Source organism: Eupeodes corollae, chromosome 1 (genome assembly GCF_945859685.1).
Source record: "Eupeodes corollae chromosome 1, idEupCoro1.1, whole genome shotgun sequence".
Lineage (NCBI taxonomy): Eukaryota > Metazoa > Arthropoda > Insecta > Diptera > Syrphidae > Eupeodes > Eupeodes corollae.
In genome coordinates, this window is record NC_079147.1 from 78,666,412 (window position 1) to 78,687,697 (window position 21,286).

The window sequence follows — 21,286 nt, forward strand, 5'->3', positions numbered from 1 at the left end:
TTTCTTGAAATGCATAAAATAATCTGGATTTTCATCAAAAAATCATCTTTAGTAATGAAGCTCATTTTCAATTCAATTTTAGCCGTTCGGATTCAGTATGAAACTGTAGGTCCCCTTCATCCCTAACAGCATTATTTGCAGACAGAGATTTCGAGATTTTGAAAGTTAATCTATTGTAAAAAATGTACATACCCATATTTTTTCTCAATTATTTTAAAAAAGTATTAATGTTCGATTCTTTTATACCTGCAGCAGAATTTTCGGAAGAAGATGAAGTTTGTTTATTTGCATAAATCCAACGAGTGTTTGTATACCATCCAAATCCGAATACATTTTTTAATGCTTTATTTTGTGCAACTTGTAAACTTTGAATCAAGCTGTGAACTGCTGTACCAAAACATTGATTCCGTACGTTAGATAACTATGAAAAAGGGCAAAGTACATTTGTGTTTTAAAGACCTTCAGGTACGTTACTACGAATTCGACCGAAAACGCCAGCTGGGATAGCAGTTTATGATATGTGGTATTTCCAGTTCAGTAATGAATTTACATAAAGTCCAAGATATTTAAACCGAGCCTTGGTAGATAATTTTAAGAGGTGTATTCGATTTGCTGATGTCGATATATTTGCTTTTTTTGGCGTTAACACATAATTTTTGGGCATTCATCCAAGTTCGTCCAGAATACATAAGACTGATGTCATCTGCAAATAATACTCTATGTCCATTAGGAACTTTAGTTTGTAAGATCTTGCCTTATATGTGCGCATGCCCCAACAGAGGAGAAAGATGAAGCCAAAAGACATATTCTTAGAGCTCTTGGACATGAAATATGAGCAGTGCCCTGGCTATGACATTAAAATTGTCGTAGGAGAAGCTAGGAAGAGAAGACATCTTTGGTGGCATAATCGGGAAATACAGTCTGAACGACACCACCTCCGATTCAGGCTAGTCGATTTCGCTGCGGGGCGAAACGTTCTGGTAGCTAGTACGCAGTTCACACATTTCATTATCCACAAGGGCACATGGAAATCTCCTGATCAATCAACCGTCAACCAGATTGACGCACGGCACTTATCCAGTTTACAGGATATCCGAACATGCCGAGAGGCCAACATTGACTCCGACCACTACCTCGTTGTAGTCAAGGCAAAGCTACGGATACCCTGATCCAAGCCAAAACAAGGAAGTACTGTGAGCAGATTCGACGTTAGACGGCTACAATCGCAAGAGACTGCCATGTCCTTTTTCGGTCGGGTCTCTAATAACCTCTTAAGGAGTCCTATGCTGCATCTGAAGTTCTAGGTTTCACACGGCCACCACAGCGAAACTCCTGGTTTGACGACGAATGCCGGCAAGTGCAAGCAGCGAAGCAGCAGGCATACGAAACACCGGCTTCTTAGATGGAAAAAAAGAGAGCATGAGAAGCGCGCGATCGAGGAGATAGAGGGATGTCACAACACGAATGAGGTCCGTAAATTTTACCAGAAGGTAAAAAAACCTCACAAAAGTACCAGCCACGAACCGAAGCCTGTAAAGACGATCAGAGGAATATCGTAGTAAAACCGCAGTCGATGTTGAGAATATGGAAAGACCACTTCTCCAAATTATATAACGAATTCCGCTGTAAGGGAGATAGAACCACTTAACCTCGGCGACACAGATCAACAATCCTGCCTACCCGACCTATACGAAGTGAAGAAAGCTTGGTAATTACAGAGGCATCAGTCTCCTTAACATTGAGTATAAGTTCCTCTCTGACGTATTATGTGAACGTCTGAATCCGTTCGTCAACAACTCGATTGGTCCTTATCAGTGTGGCTTCAGACCAGGAAAATCCACTATGGACCAAATATTTACACTACTGCAGATCTTGGAAAAAACCCAGGAACTTCAAATCGATACCTACCATCTCTTCTTCTATAGGGAAGAGCTCTACAGAGCATTGTCTAGTTTTGGCATCCCTTTCAAACTTATCCGTTTGTGCAGAATGACGATGGAGAATGAACGCTGCTCTATCAAGGTCGGAAAAGATCTTACCGATGCATTTGATGTCAAAAAAGGTTTTAGACAAGGCGATGCACTGTCATGCGACTTCTTCAACATCGTTCTATAAAGAATTGTGCAAAACTCAACCGTCAACACCAGAGGCACAATCTTCCAAAAGTCTATCCAATTACTGAGATACGCAGATGATATGGAGCGTTTTTGAGCATTGCGAATGAAGCGAAGAAGAGGGCAAGACCAAGTATATGCTGTCATCAAAAAAGGACATTGACCAACGACGTCTTGGACAAAACGTCACCATGGACAGCTATAACTTTGAGTCAGTTAAGGACTTTGTCTACATAGGCACCGCTATAAACACAGACAACGACACCAGCGCTGAAATCAAACGAAGAATAACTGTTGCAAATCGTTGCTTCTTTGGACTGAGAAAGCAATTGAGAAGAAAAGTCCTCTCTCGAGCATCTAAAATCACCATCTATAAGACACTCATCATCCCGTTTCTCATTTATGGCGCTGAGGCCTGGCTCCTGTCAAAGAAAGATGAGAGCGTCTTAGGATGCTACGAGAGAAAAATTCTCCGGGTGATTTTTGGTCCCGTACGCATAGATGGAGAATGGAGGAGAAGATGTAACGACGAACTGTACGGGCTGTACAGCGACACTGACCTAGTTGGCACAATTAAAGTCCAACGGCTAAGTCATGTAGAGCGAATGGACATCAACGCTCCAGCCTGGAAGGTATTCGAATCCAATCCCGAGGGACGGCGCAGTAGAGGAAGACCGCGTCTCAGGTGGCGCACAGAGGTGGGAAAGGACCTCAACCAACTTGGCATGCGAAACTGGAGGCAGCTAGCTAGGGACCGAGCTTGCTGGACACGCATGTTGGTTGAGGCCCGGGTCCGCACCGGGTTGTAGCGCCACCTTAAGTAAGTAAGTCTTGTGGAGTGAGAAAGAAATTTTTTTTAAATATGAGAATCTTCGATTTGAAAATTGGACATACGCTTATAAAATGGAAGCAGTATTCTTTGGATTTATTATTGAATTGTACAGAACTGGTTGAAACTCCAATTGTATGGTCTACTGTTAAGACAAAGGACTTCCCAACTAGCTTTAAAAATTAAAGTAATATCTTAGTAGCTTAAAGATTCATGGAAATATTTATTGTTACTCAGATTAAATTTTAACTGGTTCTAAATATTCTATTTTCTGATTCAATAGCTGTTTTTATAAATTGATTCCGAACCGAGTCTTCATTAAGTTGGATAATTTTATACATTTTTTCCTTAACATCAAGAATATTACTTCAATCAATTTGCATATCTTCACCAAATGAGGTGACAATTCGTTGCCATTTGTCATACCACCAGTGACCAGTCTTTGGTTCATAAGCAGCATAATTTTGCTCAGTAACTCATCTAGAAAACCTAAGACTTTAACAATATAATCCACTTCTAGTTTCAAAGTGCTAGTAAATAACTTTGGTAAGCCAGTTTCTAAGTAGATCGCATAGTTCGGAGTGTTGATTGGTAGGTTAAAGATTTTTTTGGATGAAGCTCCTCTGAAATTTCTCAATTTCTTCATACTCTTCCATTCCCCAATTTTGAACTGCATAACAGAAAGCGTACTTCACAACTGAATAAAAAATTTGGTATTTGGTAGACAAATATACAAGGTTATTTGAGAAAATCTTTCTCCATGTTAAGTTTATTATACTTTATGATGTTTTGGCTTTAATGTCAAGGTGCTTACTAAAATTCAGTCGTAGGTTGAGGTTCACTCCAAGGTATCTATATTCGTTTGTCACTTCTCAACTTCTTCCGTTGTACTTCCAATTACTTCTAGCTTCAATCCGATTGGATCGCGAAAAGATCAGTATTTTTGATATATCAGTGTTGATTTCTATTTTTTTTTTTTTTTTTTTTTATATCCGATGGAAATCTTCAAAAGACACTCGGTAAGAATCGGTACCGAGTAGTGTGGGACTCTTACCGCACTAAAACCACCGGTGACTCAGGACCAATCTATGAAAGATCGACAAATGATTTTTATTTCTTAATTTTTAAAATCGCATTGGGGAAGTTTAAGGTTATAACACTTTCCCGTAGCTTTTAGCCCATCATCTCATGAGGCCTGGTTCTTCTTAATCTCCGAACATTGTCTCGTACATTTAATACGGTCTCCATTTCAGAGTTAGTATGACTTTTCAGTCGCTGATTGTGTGATACAGCGTGTTTCTTAACCACTTCTGTAACCATTTCAATTTGAAGGTCACGATGTAGATCGCTATTTCTTATATACCAAGGGGCATTTATTATTCCACGAAGGACCTTGCTTTGGAATTTTTGGATGGGTTCAGCATTTGTTTTCTTTGTACAGCCCCATAGTTGGATGCCATATGTCCAAACGGGTTTCAATACTTGCTTATATAACATTAGTTTGTTCTGGATAGATAGGTCAGAGTTCTTTCCTATTAACCAGTGCATTTTTCTGTACTTCAAGTTTAGTTCTTCTCTTTTCTTTTTGATGTGTTCTTTCCATTTAAGCTTTGCATCCAAATTCATTCCAAGGTATTTGGCGGTATTGGAGTAAGGTACTTCTGTACTGTTTATAAAAATTGGAACATTGTTTATGTTTTTGTTTGTAAAGTTTATATGCGTCGATTTTGTTTCGTTTAATTTGATACGCCATTTGTGCGTCCAATCACTAACTTTATCGACTGCATTTTGCAATTTTTGTGTAGCCTTCATAACGGATTTATCTGGCACCAATATTGCAGTATCATCAGCAAAGGTGGCCATGATAGCGTTGATGTCCACTGGAATATCCCTTGTATATAACAGATACAGGGTTGGTCCTAGGACACTTCCTTGTGGTACACCGGCTTCAATTTTCTTAAGTTCCGAGTAATTTTGGTCGTACCGTACTCTAAAGAGTCGGTTCGTAACGTAGGATTTCAGTATTTCGTAGTACTGCCTGGGGAAGTCCCTATGCAGTTTGTACTCAAGTCCCAAGTGCCAAACCTTGTCAAAAGCTTGAGCAACATCTAAGAATACAGACGAGCATACTTGTTTTTCTTCAAGTGCCTTTTCCACAACATCCGTAATTCGATGCACTTGGTCTATCGTGGAATGTTTATTTCTAAATCCAAACTGATGGCTCGGAATTAGTCTTCTTTCTTCAATTATTTTGTTAAGCCTTTTCAGTAGCAGTTTTTCAAAAACTTTTGCCATGATTGGTATAAGCGATATTGGTCTGTAAGATGTAACTTCTGTTGGTGGCTTACCTTGTTTAGGTATAACAATGACTTCCGCAATTTTCCAATGATGTGGCACATATCTTAGTTTAAGGCATGCGTTTATTATAAATTGGAGTTTCTTGAAGGCTATAAGGGGCATTTCTTTCAGAACCTGAGCAGTTATAAGATCGTACCCTGGTGATTTTTTGTTTGACAACTTATGTTGACACATGCTTCTTACTTCTTTGAGCGTGACAAAAGGTATTTCACATTCGTCGTTTCTGTCAACAAACTGTAAGGGATCTGTAGCTGTGCTTGCTGGGAATGGCTTGAAAACATTCGCGAGATGTTCAGCAAAGAGATCAGCCTTTTGTTTCGGGTTTCCGATCCATTTACCATCTTGAGATTTTATCGGCGGGTTTTGTGTCTGAGGTCTTTTTAGGCGCTTAGTTGATTTCCATAAGGAGTATTCTGTAGAAGCATCCGTCGTCAGACTTTTCAGGAATCTACTTAGTGAATCATTTTTAAACTCACAGATTCTTTTAATTCGTTGTTAAGACGGTTAAAAACTACCTTATCATCTGGGAATCTCGTGGTTTTCCAATATCAACTCCTTTATTTCGATAGGATATTTTATTTCTTTTTCTCTCGCATTCGAAATAGTTGGAGTACTTTCTTCTGCAGCCTGCTGCACATCAGCAATAAATAGTTCTACTTCATGATCAATTTGTTCAATTGTTTGCATAGGGGATCTTAGGTTTATAAAATTTTCAAGTTTGTCTCTGAATTCGTTCCAGTTTGTTCTGTTATTCACGAGCTTGGGATTACTTTTTTCTATTATTTCTGTTTCGCTCAGTGATAAAATTTCTGGAGTATGATCTGATGATAAATCGTAATTACCTTCGACACTTATATGATTTCGTTTAATACCTTTAACTACGAAAAAGTCTATAAGGTCTGGTATTTTGTTAGTATCAGATGGCCAATATGTTGGCGAACCAGAAGAATAAAATTCGCAGTTGTATTTTCGGCCTGCTTGGTATAGCCGTTTACCTTTCCTTGTTATGAGCCTAGATCCCCATTGGGTGTGTTTAGCGTTGAAGTCGCCACCAACAAGGAAGTTATGTCCTAACAAATGTAGGAGTTCTGCATAGTCTTCTTCAGTTGGAGAGCGCCTCGGAGGGCAGTATATAGCTGCTATTTTGAATTCTTTCTTTTTTATACCAATACTAATTGTTGTTACTTGCATGTTTTCTTTAGTAAACTTTGGTTCTTCAAAGTGTGTTAAGCACTTTTTTATAAGTATTGCTGATCCTCCCCTAGCTTTGTCAGCTGGGTGCGGAGCGTGATAACATGTATAGTTTGGTAATTTATTATCAAGATTTTGTTCAATATGCTCTATGTCTAAAAAGATGTTTAATTCTGATACATGCTGTAAGAGACCGTTTGCATTCCATGTTGCGATTTTGAGTGTTCTGTCCATCATTGTTTTTTAAGAGCGACTTCTTCGCTTAGCTGTTTTATGTTTAAATCTTGTTGGTCAATTCTTTTCAGGATGAGTTCCAGCATTTCTTTTATAGAAGTTTCCTCATTCTTCCGCACATTTTTTCCAAGTCTGTATTCCCAAGCTATTTAACAAGTTGTTTGTGACATTTTAAATTTGAACTGCAAACATATTATTATATGTTATTAACTTCATGGTTTAATGCGTAAAAGTTTGACATTTACTCAACTACAGCATTTTTTCATAAGTGATCAAGTTCCCTAGAACATGGTTAAGAGCTCGACTGTATTTACACTCATTATTCTAAAGCGTTTGAATAACTTTTTTATGATTATATCTCATTCAAATTAATGGCAATTGGGGCTCCTCTTTCTCCGACCCTCTTAATGCCAAATCAGAAGTGTCCCAGGGTAGTCATTTAGGACCTTTACTTTTATCTTAGCTATCAATGATTTACCCAATTGTATTCGATACAGATATTATATTTTTTGTTTATTGGTGCAAAAATAGAAGATAAACCTTAACTTAATTAAATGTCAAGCAATGGCTTTCGCAAGTAATCCTTGTTTAATCGTTTATAAAGTATCGCAGCACAGCTTACTATTAATCGAGCTCATAGTTAGAGATTTTGGAGTTCTTTTAATTCTTATCTAAAGATTTCACGAAAAATACCTAATTAATATTCGATCGTTGGAAAAGTCAATTCTTTGTTAGAATTAGTTAGATCTAAAGAATTTTAGGACCCTTATGTTTTTCTGGCTCTATATAATATTTTGGTTCGCCCCCCATGTCGGGTGTGCATCCCAGGTATGGACTCGTTTTTAAGAGATCCATACAATCTTAAGAGGGCTACCATGGTATGATTCTTACAAACTTCCTCCTTTATGAACATCGGATAAAGGTTTTTGGAATGCAGCCTCTATCCCAAAAGAGGGTAAATAATGATCTTTATTGGCCAACATTTAATTGGAGTAATCAATGCATCTGAATACTTACGCACGGATCAGATAATGTAAAAAAAGCTAATAACGAACTATGAAAAAACTAACAAAACTTCCCTTAAATAATCCAAGATCTTGAAACCTAAATATTAATATTGAACTCCTTATTCTGAGCTATGGACCATATAATCACTTAGTCTTTGGTAATACAAATACACCATTTCGCATGCAACCAATATAAATCGCATGAGAGAAAAATGCCATACAATTTCGTTGCATCTCCAACAAGATGCACTTGCGTCAGAGTATCACAATGCCAATACAATTATTTATCTCAACCCCCAAAGTCGATAATACAGTTCAAGACCATTTAAATGATAAGACTCAAGACTTAAAGAAGTATCAGTTATACACTTGCTTCAGCTAAATCATCAACAGGAACACTTCGTTTCTCGGAGCATTCTGCCGCGAGACCAAACCTAAAAAGATGGATAAAATAATGTTCGTTCCACAAGACCGCAATCACACAAGTTCGTTTGTAAGACTTCATGAATGAATATCTCAGTTGGCAGTTTGACAACGATCGTTTCAGTCAGTCGTATCTCGCATCCAACCATTTTGGCATCGCATCGATCTATCTCGCTGTGTATCCGCAAAAAAGTACTTTTTCTTGTGCGCATCATCATCTCAATCTCAAGACTTGGCATTTCCACGACCATAACAGAAGTCCTCTCATCTAGCATTGCAGAGAAAAGAATCTATCGGGGAAAATCAAATTTTCCCCCGGTTTCAAACGGTTGGCCACCATAAGACGAACACATGTTGGCAATGCGCCCGCGCCGCCGCCGCTACCGCTGGTGAAGTCGTCGTCGACCGTGATCGTCGTCGTAGTCGCCGCTATCCTAATAATTGTAGATACATTTCTCTTCTTATGCGGGTGTTTGGTTTTGGTTTTGGTGTGTTGTGTTTGTGCTTGTGCTCCTTGGACTTCTTTGACTTGACTTTCGACTACCGTCGTCGTCCGCGTCGTAGAGACGCACCATCCATTTCCATCCAGTCCTCCAACTCCAAGCGACCACGCAAACGCAGTGCACATGCACATTTTGTTTATTTACGTGCAAAGAATTGTATATTTTCTGGCAGGCAGGCACATCGACATCAGGCACAGGCAGAAGACGGCAACGACAACGACTACGACAACGGGCAAATCGGTAGTCGGACGGACGGATATTTTCTTTTTTTGAATTACAAAATTAAAAAAAGAAAAACAACAATACTATGCTCTCTCGGTTTCGAATCGGCATCGCATAATGCACAGCCCCGCTGTTTTCGAGCGTATGTTTCAATTTCAGTTGAATTGTGTACGCCTGCGAAGTGACTTCGTTCGTCAATGAAGGTTATGGTTTTCTTTTTTGAAACCAAGTTGAAAAACAAATTTAAGGACGGTTAAGATTTTTAAACGCCTATCGTTTATTTTTAATTAATTTTGTATTAAAAAAGTGTACAATTTTTGAAATCCGCGGACTTTAAAAAGTTTTTCAAAAAAATTATTGTAAAATAAAAAAAATACAAACAGAAATTTTGGAATACCAGTGAAAATTATAACTTATCAAAATTTTGAATTATAAAAGTGTTTTATTTTCAAAAAAATTGAAATTTATCAAAAAAAAAGTGTTAAAAACCCTTTCCTCAAAAATCTTTTTGAAAACTTTGAATTTAAATTTTCGAAATAGAAAAATTCGAAAAAATCAAAAAAATCTCCTTACCGGAAACTGAGAATGATGTTTTGAGGGTTGTTTCCGATTTGAGAAAAAAAATAATATTTGGGTTCGGATAAAGTGTGCGTTTTGTTTCCCCCCTTTCCTCTCTGTCTCTCTCGGACAAGTGTTTAATGATCTATGTGGATTGTGTGTTAGAACATAGATACTCAGATACATCTATGAAATTTTTATATATGTACCCAACTATCTACATATTCTATGAAGTTAAATTAAAACGGCGAGAAGAATATTAATTGAGTTGTTAAAGAAAAATATATTAACAAAAATTTTAAGTGTTACTTTTTTAAATTCAAATTTCAAAAAGGTATACCGTATACGCTGTCGAGCAGTGATAGATACTTTTGAAGTGTGCCATATCCGGTGGAATTAAGTGAACATTTAAAAAAAAAAATTATATTTTGTGCGCGAACTTAAATAAAAAATAATTTGTCAGAAGTTTTTAATAACAAATTTAAGAATTACAAAAAAGTATACAAGTTTATCTAATTTGGAGATTGTTTAAGTTTTTGTTTAATGTTAAAAGAATTAATTGTTTTTAAATGTTTATTGGAATTTGTATATGGATAACATTTATTCTCTAAATGAAACGAAAAATTACTGGCTATGTTTTAAAGGTAAGTTAAGAATGAAATATTCAAATTGATTTTAACAAGTTTCAACTACATCTTTATGAGTTTGTTATTTGCAACTGAGTTTAAGCTTTTTAGTTCGTATGCAGGCTTAGAGTCTAAGTCTTAGTTAAATCATGTTTGATTTATAGGATTAATTGTGGATTTATTGCGTCGATGTTTTTGGTGCTTTATCCTTTAAGATATTTTATCCCAGTATAAGGGATTTAATCTGGCCTTTTTTGCCTTTGAACTTTGTAGTTCTTTTATGAACCTAGGAAGCTTCGTTTACATATTATTAAGAATTGTTTTTTTTTTGAAAGTTTAGTGAAATTGTTTTATTTAAAAACTTACACATTGAGATTTTTTTACTTTCCTGAATATTTTTCACGAATAAATTAAGTGCAAGTATTAGAAAAACTTCAAAATATTTAAAAGGAGTTAAGGTTGAAAGAAAAATAGAATTGGGTAAAGCATTCTACATTCTTAACGTGCGGTTAAAAAAAAGAATCTCAATAATTAAAAGTATGTTCAAAATTGAGCTTGAGGATAAATTGATGGGCAATCCATTAGGTGTGATTATTGTTCATTATATTTTCTTATGGGGGAATGCAAATGGCTACTTCAATAGATCATTGTTTATAAAAATATCGCTATAAGAACCAAGGACATAAACAATTGCACCCGTGTTCAATCGATGTAAGAGTAAATAACTGCAAGATTCTAAGTAATTTGCTTTAAGAAAACGTTTTCCAATTTAAATCATTTTCAAAATTATTATTCTAAATTATTGAAATATTTTAAACTTTTGTACTTTTGACAAACATTTTTGAATATGATAAGATTTTGAATATATCAAATACAAGAAAGTACTTCAGAAATTCATTTAAGTCAAGAATTACTAGTCAAAGACAACTAACGCACTAACTTGAACATACATTAGTAAAAATACAAGTATTGGGTTACATCCCTATGACACGATTTAAAAAAAATATCCAGTTAGTTGTTGATCCTGACCCTCTCTTAAAATTCCTCTCTTACAAAAAGGACAAACGGTCTTTATCAGATCCCAAAACTATTTCAGATCTTATTGACCTTTTCTAAATGTCAATCGTGTGAACTTACAATTTTTGTGTCATAACATCGCCAGAAATGTCATTGTCAGATAACGTTCACAATTTTCAGATGTGTGTTGTTCTTGTTTATCAAGATAACCCGCTTTCGTAAATGTTTTTGAGATTTGAACTGGATTTCAGGCACACTTTTAAGCAATTTAAATTATTAATATATTCTTTATTTCTCGATAATTGTTTACATTTTGTTTATACAAGAATTGTAAAGCTTGACATAAATTTTGCCGTCTGCCTAATTGACTTATTTCGAGTTTTTAGTTGAAAAGAAAGAAAAGTTTAAAGTTATAAATACATATAAAAAAATAATATAACATTTACGAAATTATATAAATATTAAATTATTATATCAGATTTAATAAATTTTTAACAGAAAAAGAGATTAACATTTTATTTAATCAATTAAATTAGTTTAGAATTCAATCGATTAAACTATTACGGTAACCTAAGGCATGATTCACATAGAGACAAATAATATTCCAACCTGAGCAACCATTTAAAAGATCCTTTGTATCTTCAAGTGTAAGGAAACTCTTTGAGAAGTAAAGCCTGCGGATTTCTTGTAAGATTGGGCACACAGCTAGAAAATGATACACGTTTTCAGTTTCATTGCGGTTGCACAAACTACATATCGTGCGAAGGTCAGTTCTATGAGGTCTATAATTTAAGCAAAGCATTTCAGTCCTTGCTTTAAGGATAACACTCATTTGATTAAGAGAGAGTTTTTCGTTAAAATAATTTCGAATACAAAGTTTGTGGTTTGATTCTTTGTATATAAGCCTAGTTGTAGATGTTTGCGCTCTATTCAGAGATTGTAAATAATACAGGGAATCATCTATTTTAACTATACAGCTGTAGAATAAGTCCTGCCAATTGGTATGGGCTGTATTATTGAGGCCGAAGTCTCCGCTGTGTCTAAAAGCTAGATCATTCCTTGAAAGGCGATATTTGACGTCTAAGTCTATATTTTAATATCTGTTTTGGAAGATTTGAGTAAGGCCTTTTCATAACATTTATTATATAATCAGCATTTGATTTTAGATTCCTTAAAAATACTTGTGGCATTCCGGTTTTAGTATGAATTGCATATGTGGGTGTTGAGTTTTCCAGTTTAAAGATGCGCTTAAAAATTAAGTGCTGAATTACTTCAAACTATTCTAATCCGCCAAAACTATCGAAGCCGCTTTCTTGTTATTATAGTGCCTTTATTAACTATTTTTGTTTTCTAAATCAGGAATGGTTCAAATATAATTAAGACCAGCAGAACAAGGCGGAGTTCTTAAAAATGAATTCCTGAATAACTATAATGTCCAATGCAACCAATTTTTTTCTACAAACAAAGCATGGAACATATCCAATTAAAAAACATCATTTTAAAAAATTCATCCGGAATTAGTGATAACTCATTTCTAATGGGCTACATTTTTAATACATACCCATAGAAATCTTGTCTTTGATAAATAGACAAAGTTATGATTAAATAACAAATTAAGCTTACACATTTAAAAAAAGTCCTTTTTTTGGTACCAACTTTATTTTAAACTTCCCATAGGAAGTTATTGTGATGGGACCGATTTGTCAAATTGAATTTTTTTACATTTCTTGACGTTTCAGGGTCCCTAGAGTCGAAATAAAAGATTTTTAGAAAAATGTCTATACGTTCGCAACGTTTTTTTCATTGTCCATAGCACAAGAACCAGAAGAGATATCGATTTCAAATAAATTTTGTTATACAGATAATAAGGCAGAAAGATGCAGAAAGGGCTCTCAAGAAAATTGAGTGATTGTTATTTTTTTACCATAGCAGTTTAAAAAAAAATGAACATTTTGCTTAACCCTAAATATCTTACGAACCAAAAACGCTAAAAAATTTTATACAATAGATTGCAACGTGATACCAAAGCAGTATTTAAAAAAAAATCAATGAACTTTTTTTTTATAAATCAAAAAAACTGACAAAACAAATTTGCCACCTCCAAAATTTTACGACTAAAATATGATTTCATCTCCAAAACAATTTTGTGCAACGAAAAATAATGTTTTTGACATCTGATAAAATTTTGAGGAAAATCGAATAAACAGTTTTTTTACAAAAAATAAAAACCTAAACAAAATCAATAAAAGTTGGTAAAAATTGATTTTCGACTCAAATATATTTTCAAAACTTTGAGATATTAGCTTTAATTTACTTTTATCTTTTTAAAAATATTGTTGTTAATATTCAGTAAAATTTTGAAAAAAATCGAATTGACATTTTTTTTACAAATAATAAAAACCTAAAAAAAAATGTATAAAAGTTGGTAAAAATTGATTTTCGACTCAAATATCTTTTCAAAAATTTTGAATATTGGCTTCAAACTAATTTTATCTTATAAGAAATATTGTTTTCAACATTCGGTAAAATTTTGAAAAAAATCGAATTGACAGTTTTCTTACAAAAAATAAAACTCTAAAAAAAAACAATACAAAAACTTGGTAAAAATTTACTTTCGACTCAAATAGCTTTTCAAAAATTAAAATTATTTTCTTCAAACTTATTTTATTTCAGAGAAAATATTGTTTTCGATATTCAGTAATTTTTATATAAAAATCCAGCAGTCCGTTTTTTCATAAAAAATAAAATCAAAAATAGTACGGAAAGTTGGTAAAAATTGATACGAGTACATATAGACAAACTTTTAAGCAAGACAAATCGACATACGGGATGGGAAGTTATGAGTGTCGGTCGCATCCCAGCCTCTTTTTTTTTTAAATTAATTATATGTATTTTAAAAATAGATATAAGAACAATAATTGAAATCTGAAATAAATTTAATTGCTTCCAGCAGAAGTTTTCGGGCCTCCGGTACGGTTGAAATATTGCGATTTTGTTTTAAAAAAAGGCAGTTCTTTCCTGGACTTGATCTTTGCTCTAATGTTGCCATCTCGTGCCTCCAGTCCACAAACAGATAATGAGGCTTCTGTAACAAGCTTAACGCAACGTTCTACTGATTGAGTGTGAAAAAGCAACTTCTACAAGAACATTAAATTGTCCTTTGAAGAAATCATGTTCGATATTTCTGTAGCGCGGTATTTCATTGTCATTGGTGGTTCGGTTACTTTTTCCTTCGACCAGTCTATTAATTCGTAGTAATTAAATGCATCTATTTGTAGCTTAGGAAGTTGAAACTCACGAACTTCATCGCCGTTTATAAGTTGTCTTGCCTTTATTAATCTTTGGAGAGCTAGCTCTCTTATATGTGATTGGTCATCTTGCAACATGGCTAGCAACAAATTTTCTGGGTGTACGAGAATGAATTTCTTTGTATAGTTCTTATAACGATGTTCTTAATTTCATCCCGCAAGTACAATGATATTTTTAGAATGTTGAAAATGTGAAGCGCACCATTTTTACATGATGGCTTTGTTTTTATGTCAAACCACGTTGGAGCATAGACTTCCACAATAAATATGACAAGTTCTTTAAGGTTGTCTGAAGAATTTTCTGTGCCGACATATAATCGAAGAATCCTGTTTGCACAAGTTAGCCATCGGGAATGTGCCAGCTTTCCTGGATCCTTGCTAGCTAAAGCGGGCAAAATTGAACCTCTGGAAATAGTTAAGCACATTTGATGCAAATATTTTCATTAACTACTTTAAAATTCACTACTTTGAAGCTTAGACACTTTTCAATCATTTTCCCAATGCTTCAAGAAAAACTATTAGGGCCGGTGTTGGTTCCATCGAGACTTGTAAACAGATAACGAAGCGGTAGCTCATTTGCATGTAATAAGCACACAAACCATTGTAAAAGACGACAGAAATGTTTTTCTAACAATGCAATGACTCTGTTCTTATGTCCTGTAGTTACAACAATGCCATCACCCCCATTTTTTACCAAAGACCTTTCATAATTTGTTTCTAGAAAGTCAACTATACTTCTTTCAATAGTAACTGCTTTTCCCGAATCAATTGAAATGTGTCCTATGTATTCTGAATGTGGCTCCGATATAAGTGATATACTATGTTCTTCAGTAATAGTCTTTCGATGTAAAATGTTGTCAGTCTTAGCGATAAATAATGTTTTGTCCTTACTGCCGTCAAAATAAAGTGGGGATATAGGTTTTCTTAAACCTGCAGCTTCACATTGTAAACCTACACGGACTTTTTGACGCTCTCGTCGTAATTTACTCCGATCTATCACTTTCGATGAATGTTCACTGCTTATGACGCTTAAATCCAACATAGCAGCGTTTACTATGATAGCAGCCGATCTATCAGAAACCCAAGTTCTATCAAAAGCTGTATCCAAATTCTTTAGTTTGTTGCTCATTTGAAGAGTTTCTTTCTTTTGTTTGCAGGGTTTAAAGGGGCAACATTCCTTGACTTCAGTTTCAGTAGAAGTACTGTCAGACAAATATTCCACAACTGCATCAGTAGTAGAAGTGCTACTGGTTGGAGTATGGAGTTTTTAAAAATTCTTGATATTTTCGTTTCCTAAGCTCCTAACGATGCAAAGACTTGGTTGCCACCTGATCAACAGAACCAATATAAATTTTACGAGCATTTCGTTGATCTTTTAAGAAGGGTTCTTCTCCAATGGGTTTTTTTGTCTCACATTTACACAATCCTCTTGAAATACATTTACATGTTGCAACATCAAACAACTTTTGTAGAGGATCTTGATAAACCTCTTCCTTTTTTGTTTCAATGCGTAATTTCTCCGTACTTTTATACTTATTATAATACGAAATCAACCTTGTAACAACTTGTTGATGACTAATGGTAGGAAGTGATGCTTTATTCCATATACTTTCGACGTCATTGGAAACTATTTCACTTACCTCCTTGATTGAAGGGTCTTTTCCGTCATGCAATGCAATCGTTTCTTATCCACAAATAATGTTTAATTATATCAAAATAAGTTGGCAACAAATTGTTATTAATTTTTTGTGGATGGAAAGGAGGACAACGCGTATTTTTACGAGTCATAGGCATTTTAATAAGTCAGTAGCAAACGCATTTATTACTAAAAGAAAGGATGTCAAAGTAATATTTATAGAGTGGTGGAACGAATTAACTTAGTTAGTTAAAGGTTTAAATATAAAAATAGTTTAATACGCACAATTACACTTCATAGAAAGCGATTCTGACACAAATTACTCTGAATCGAATGAAGAATAAGATTGTAGACCTTAATTTTATTTTGATTTTAATTAATTAGCGGCAACTGAAAGAAAAATCATAAGTTACTGATTTAAAATAACTCTGAATAGAGCGAAGAACTTTTTAAAATTAGGTATTCATTTTTTTATAATTAAAGTCATCTGCGCTACCAGAAGATAAAGTCTTACTTTCTTGATTTTTTGCGTTAATGATGTCCTAATAAAGGGTCACCTGTAAACAATACAGGAACACAAAAATGTAGATTTTTTTTTGTTGCCATTTTCGCTCCAACCTACTATGCGCATTCTCAAATGACTTTTGCAGAAGCTATGTGAATGAGGAATAGGATTAAATAGTTCTTCAACTCCTCTGAAAATGCTCTAGGACAATTCTTCTATCACAATCTAAATCATATTAGCATAATCAGCTTCTCATTAATTTCATTGAGCTTAGAAGAAATCCTCAAGTCCTCCTCCACTTTAACCTAACTTTACCTTTCCATATGCTTAAAATTTGATATGATCTAAAATACAATATGGAATTGGAAATAGGACAACTAAGTCCTATTATAAAGTAATATTTGCCTTGTGAGGCAGACAAACAAAATAATTTTGACGACCATTGACTGCAACTGCACAAAGTGCAAACTTAATTGATTTTAAAGTAATCCAAAATAATTAAACGTCAAATTCCATCAAATTTTGGTCTTTTTGAGTTTTTACAGACAATTTTCAGTGAAAATGATTCTAAAGGAACTTAAACTGATAATTTTTCAATTTTTCTTAATTGAAACTTAAATATGAGTGTCGAAGAATTTTCGGGGGCAATGTAGAAATAATTACTTTAAAATATTGGAAAATACTCATTTTTTCTCCACAAAGTGCTTAAGTCGAATTGTATGAAGGTACTTATTTGAAAATTCCTAACTTTAATTAAACATAACAAAAGGTTTAAAGATTAAAAACATGTTTTCTTTAAGTGTTTCTAAAAAGTCATTCACGACTTTTTTTGTTCAGATCAACTAAAATATTTAGGTACTTATAGTTTGGAAATCTATTATAATTTTTGATGTGTTTCATTTCAAATTGTTACTAAATTATTTAGTGACAAATAACGAGTGTTTTTGTTTGAGAGGAGTCATCGTATAGGTTCAGAATTGTGTGATATTTCATTATCATTCACAAATAAACACGAAAACAAAAACACAAAATCTGTGTCAATTTTGAAATTAATTTCTTGTTTTAGTATCCCATTAGCTAATTAATGGATTTAAAATTTAAACAACAAAATAAATACGTCCCTCTGCCACCTACATCACATAACGACGCGTATAGGATAATCCCACACAAAATCCCTGGATGACATTTTAAGCTGAATTATTACAAAATCCAAAAAATTTCTCATTCTTGAAAATTGAAATTTTTCAATTTATTTTTTTCCATAGGAATTTTTTGGCCAAAGGAAATAAAACAATAAATAAAAATATAACGTAATTGTTGTTGTTCTTGTTTTTTAGTCATAAGACGGCAGAGAGGATATCCAACGAATAATATTTATTTTGTACATATATAATTTTGGCTTACAGTAGAACATCAGCCGGATGTTTATTTATTTATTTTCGACAAGAGAACTAAAATTTAGTCCGACAAGCGATTTCCATTCATCCGCTGCCGGTCCACAATCGACCAATGATGACGACGCGGTAGACGACCGACGACGCACTCACGGGACGAGACGCCCCCAAGTTGTGAAAAATGAAACAGGTGCCAAGAAAATAGACAAACAACTTCAAGATTCGTGTTTTCCACAACAAACAAAAAATGTATTTTATTTTATTTAGTTTGAGGAAAGAAAAATCACCACCCGCCTGTTAAATGTCAGATTCAGAATTCAGATTATTGTGCAGTCACGTCATTCTGTCAATTTCCAGGTCAATTTTTTCGTGTATGCTCGGACTAAATTACAAGCTTGTAGACTGTGACATATTTGTAAACAAAAAAGAAAATAACAAAAATGTCCAATTTGTCTTCAATTTTTATGACATAAACCAGCGAAAAACAAAAGAAAACAACAAACAAAAATAAAGAAGTGTTATTTTCATGCTCGTGGACTGAATTAATGTTATCAATTTTTGACAAGCGAATATACCAAAGTAACACAAAATTATAAAACAAAAACAAAACTCGTAGCCCCAATCCGTCAGTGACGTTTCGCATACCAATTTGCAACGCCAATAAAATTCTTTATAGCTTGAAGTTTGAGCTTCTTCAAGATTTTCATTTATTTGCATAATTTTTTCATGTTCTCTTGATTATGAATACCTGTATACTTTGACATTGACAACAACAACCAGAAAATAAAAATCCATGTTCGAATTTCGAAATAAATTTTTGGCATTTTGCCTCGAAACGAAATCGATTGCGCATTATATTGACAGTTGCTAGGTGTATTCCATCCCAAGGAAAGGTGATTTCAAACTGTTGTTTTAATTTATATATGATTTATCGGTCTGAATTTGACAGTTCGAAGGCAAAACCATTTTGATAGCCATTTGAAGAGTCGTTAAACATTGAATTTTTTAAGTGCTGATGCGATCGGTCGAATCGTAAAATTTGGTTCAGTTTCGATTCGAAAATAAAAGCAAAAAGGGATCTTTTATGTAGGTACCTTCATCATTTGTAAATGGAAAAATGGTTCCATGAGAACAACTCGCATATAAAGCCCTCTGAGCTCTGACTTGTTGTCATAGTTCTTCTTTTTTGAATGTTGTTAAGGAGAGATCGTTAAGCGCATTGAGTTCGCGTTGCATTGAATGGATGGTGAATGCTGATGGCGCTGCTACTGACGACGCTCTCCACTGTCATATTATTATCATTCAACAAAGGATACGATTGTAAAAGTAAGATAATGTCGGCGTTTTATGTGAAGTTCGGTGGCCTATTCGATGTCAATGGTCGATTAGCAAAAGATATACAGATACTACACATAAAACATTTTTTATAACTAATTTTGAGATGGCGATAAATTATTATACTGGTTTGTTTTCTGACGAATGCATCAGTCGAATGTCATCAAAAGCAGCTTCACAGAAATAAAATATAGTGTATCTTTTCTTTTCTATCTATTTGAATGCATTATTTTGTTTAGGTACCTAACCTAAAGCTATTGGCGCACATGAGTAAAGAAGTGTTGAAGTTGTAGATATTAGGATTATTTTGTTTTTATTATAATAATACGTGATTTGAAATGAGAGGCTGATTGAAATAATTGTGCACGGTGATAAATTCACGACGATGAATTTAAACTAAATTATTCGATCATTTGGAGCGTGAGTCAATTTTTAATTGAGTTTTGTGTTTTTAGATAAGCAATGTTATATTTTCGAATGAACAAAGACAAGCTGAGGTGTTTTTATTTTTTTTTTTGAGATAAATATAGAGGAAAAGGAGGCACTTAAATGATTTTGGGATTAAATACTGTGACATAAGATGGCGCTTTTTGAACTGTCACTTTCGATTTGACACGTCATCATTATCATCGGCCTGACAAGCGGGATTCGGTCCTGGCCCCTTTCTTAAAGTATTTTGCCATATTATGTGTTTTCTTTAGATTTTTCGTACTCAGAGTGAAAGCAAACTGTTATACGCGCTGGAATACTTATCTAACGTCAAAATCATTGATCAATTGTAATCAACTTAATCATGAACAAGAATACCATAAAATAAACATCAACAAAAGTAAACTTATATTTATTTATAAAATTATTCCTTAAATTATGAAACTTAAATGAGTTTCTTTTTCTCAAACATTTTTAATAAATAATGACAATTATGTATAAACATTTTTTGTATTACAATTTTCTTCTGTAACAGTTTTATAAAAACATATAAATTTTATGAGAACGACCCTTAGTCAATAGCTTTTTTTTTACTGTCATTACTTGCCGTGAACGTCAAATCGATTTTGACAGCCAGCCCAGAAATCGCCAGAAGAAATTCCTCGGATCTAATCTTCTTCTTTCTTTATAGTTGGCGCTACAATACATTGTGCTCCTGGGCCTCAAAGTAATAACTTTCGCCAGAGTACTCGATCTCTAGCTGCCTTCAGTGTCGAGGACCAAGCGTCGGCCTCAACTTGATCACTCGATGGGAGATGAGGCCTGCCTCTGCTTGTTGTTCCCTCAGGCTTGGCGTTGAATACCTTACGGGTTGGAGCTTTGACGTTCATTCGCTCGACATGCCCTTGCCATCTTAAGCGTTGTACACGCATGTTTTGACCAGTGGCAAGACGCTGTACAGCTTGTATAACTCCTGATTAATTCTTCTCCGCCAGATGTTACTTTGTCTGTCGACACAAACCGGAAAAAAAAATCGTACGCAGAACATTCCTCTCGAAGATACCAAGAGATCCTTCATCCGCCTAGGAGAGGGTCCATGCTTCTGCACCATACAGCAAGACTGGGATGATTAAAGTTTTGTATAGTGTCTCTTTGGTACTTCGCGATAGGGCCTTATTCCTCAACTGCTTAATAAGGCAAAAGAAACAGCGATTCGCAAGGGTAATTCTGCGTTTGATCTCTGCACTGATGTCTTTTGCAGAATTAGCAGCAGTGCCCAGATAAACAAATTCGTTTACAACCTCGAAGTTGTACTTGTCAATTGTCACATTTTGACCAAGTCTACGGTGTGAATCGACTCTATTTGATGACAGCAGATATTTCGTTTGGTCCTCGTTAATGTCAAGACCCATTTTGCAGCGTCATCCTGATAAGTCGTATCAGTTTGGTAGGGATACCAAAACTCAATATAGCACGATATAGTTCGTTCCTCTCTAAACTGTCATAGGCTGTTCGTCAGTAAACGGCTTCAGGCGTTCACATAATACGCTTTACAAGATCTTGTACGCGATGTTTAAAAAGCTAATGTCTCTGTAGT

The 21,286-nt window shown here is 34.4% G+C and overlaps 1 protein-coding gene across 3 annotated transcripts in view; it reads left to right on the forward strand.

Moving 5' to 3' along the window:
• Nucleotides 1–8,415: 8,415 nt before the first annotated feature.
• LOC129938403 (fibroblast growth factor receptor homolog 1-like) overlaps nt 8,416–21,286 on the forward strand; it is a 121,476-nt gene continuing 108,605 nt past the window's right edge. Inside the window, exon 1 of one of the 3 annotated variants that reach the window (XM_056045939.1) lies at nt 8,416–10,083. The gene's annotated coding sequence lies outside the window, so the exon portion shown is untranslated. The remainder of the gene's footprint in view (nt 10,084–21,286) is intronic. The other 2 variants (XM_056045940.1, XM_056045941.1) reach the window with 2 other exon arrangements.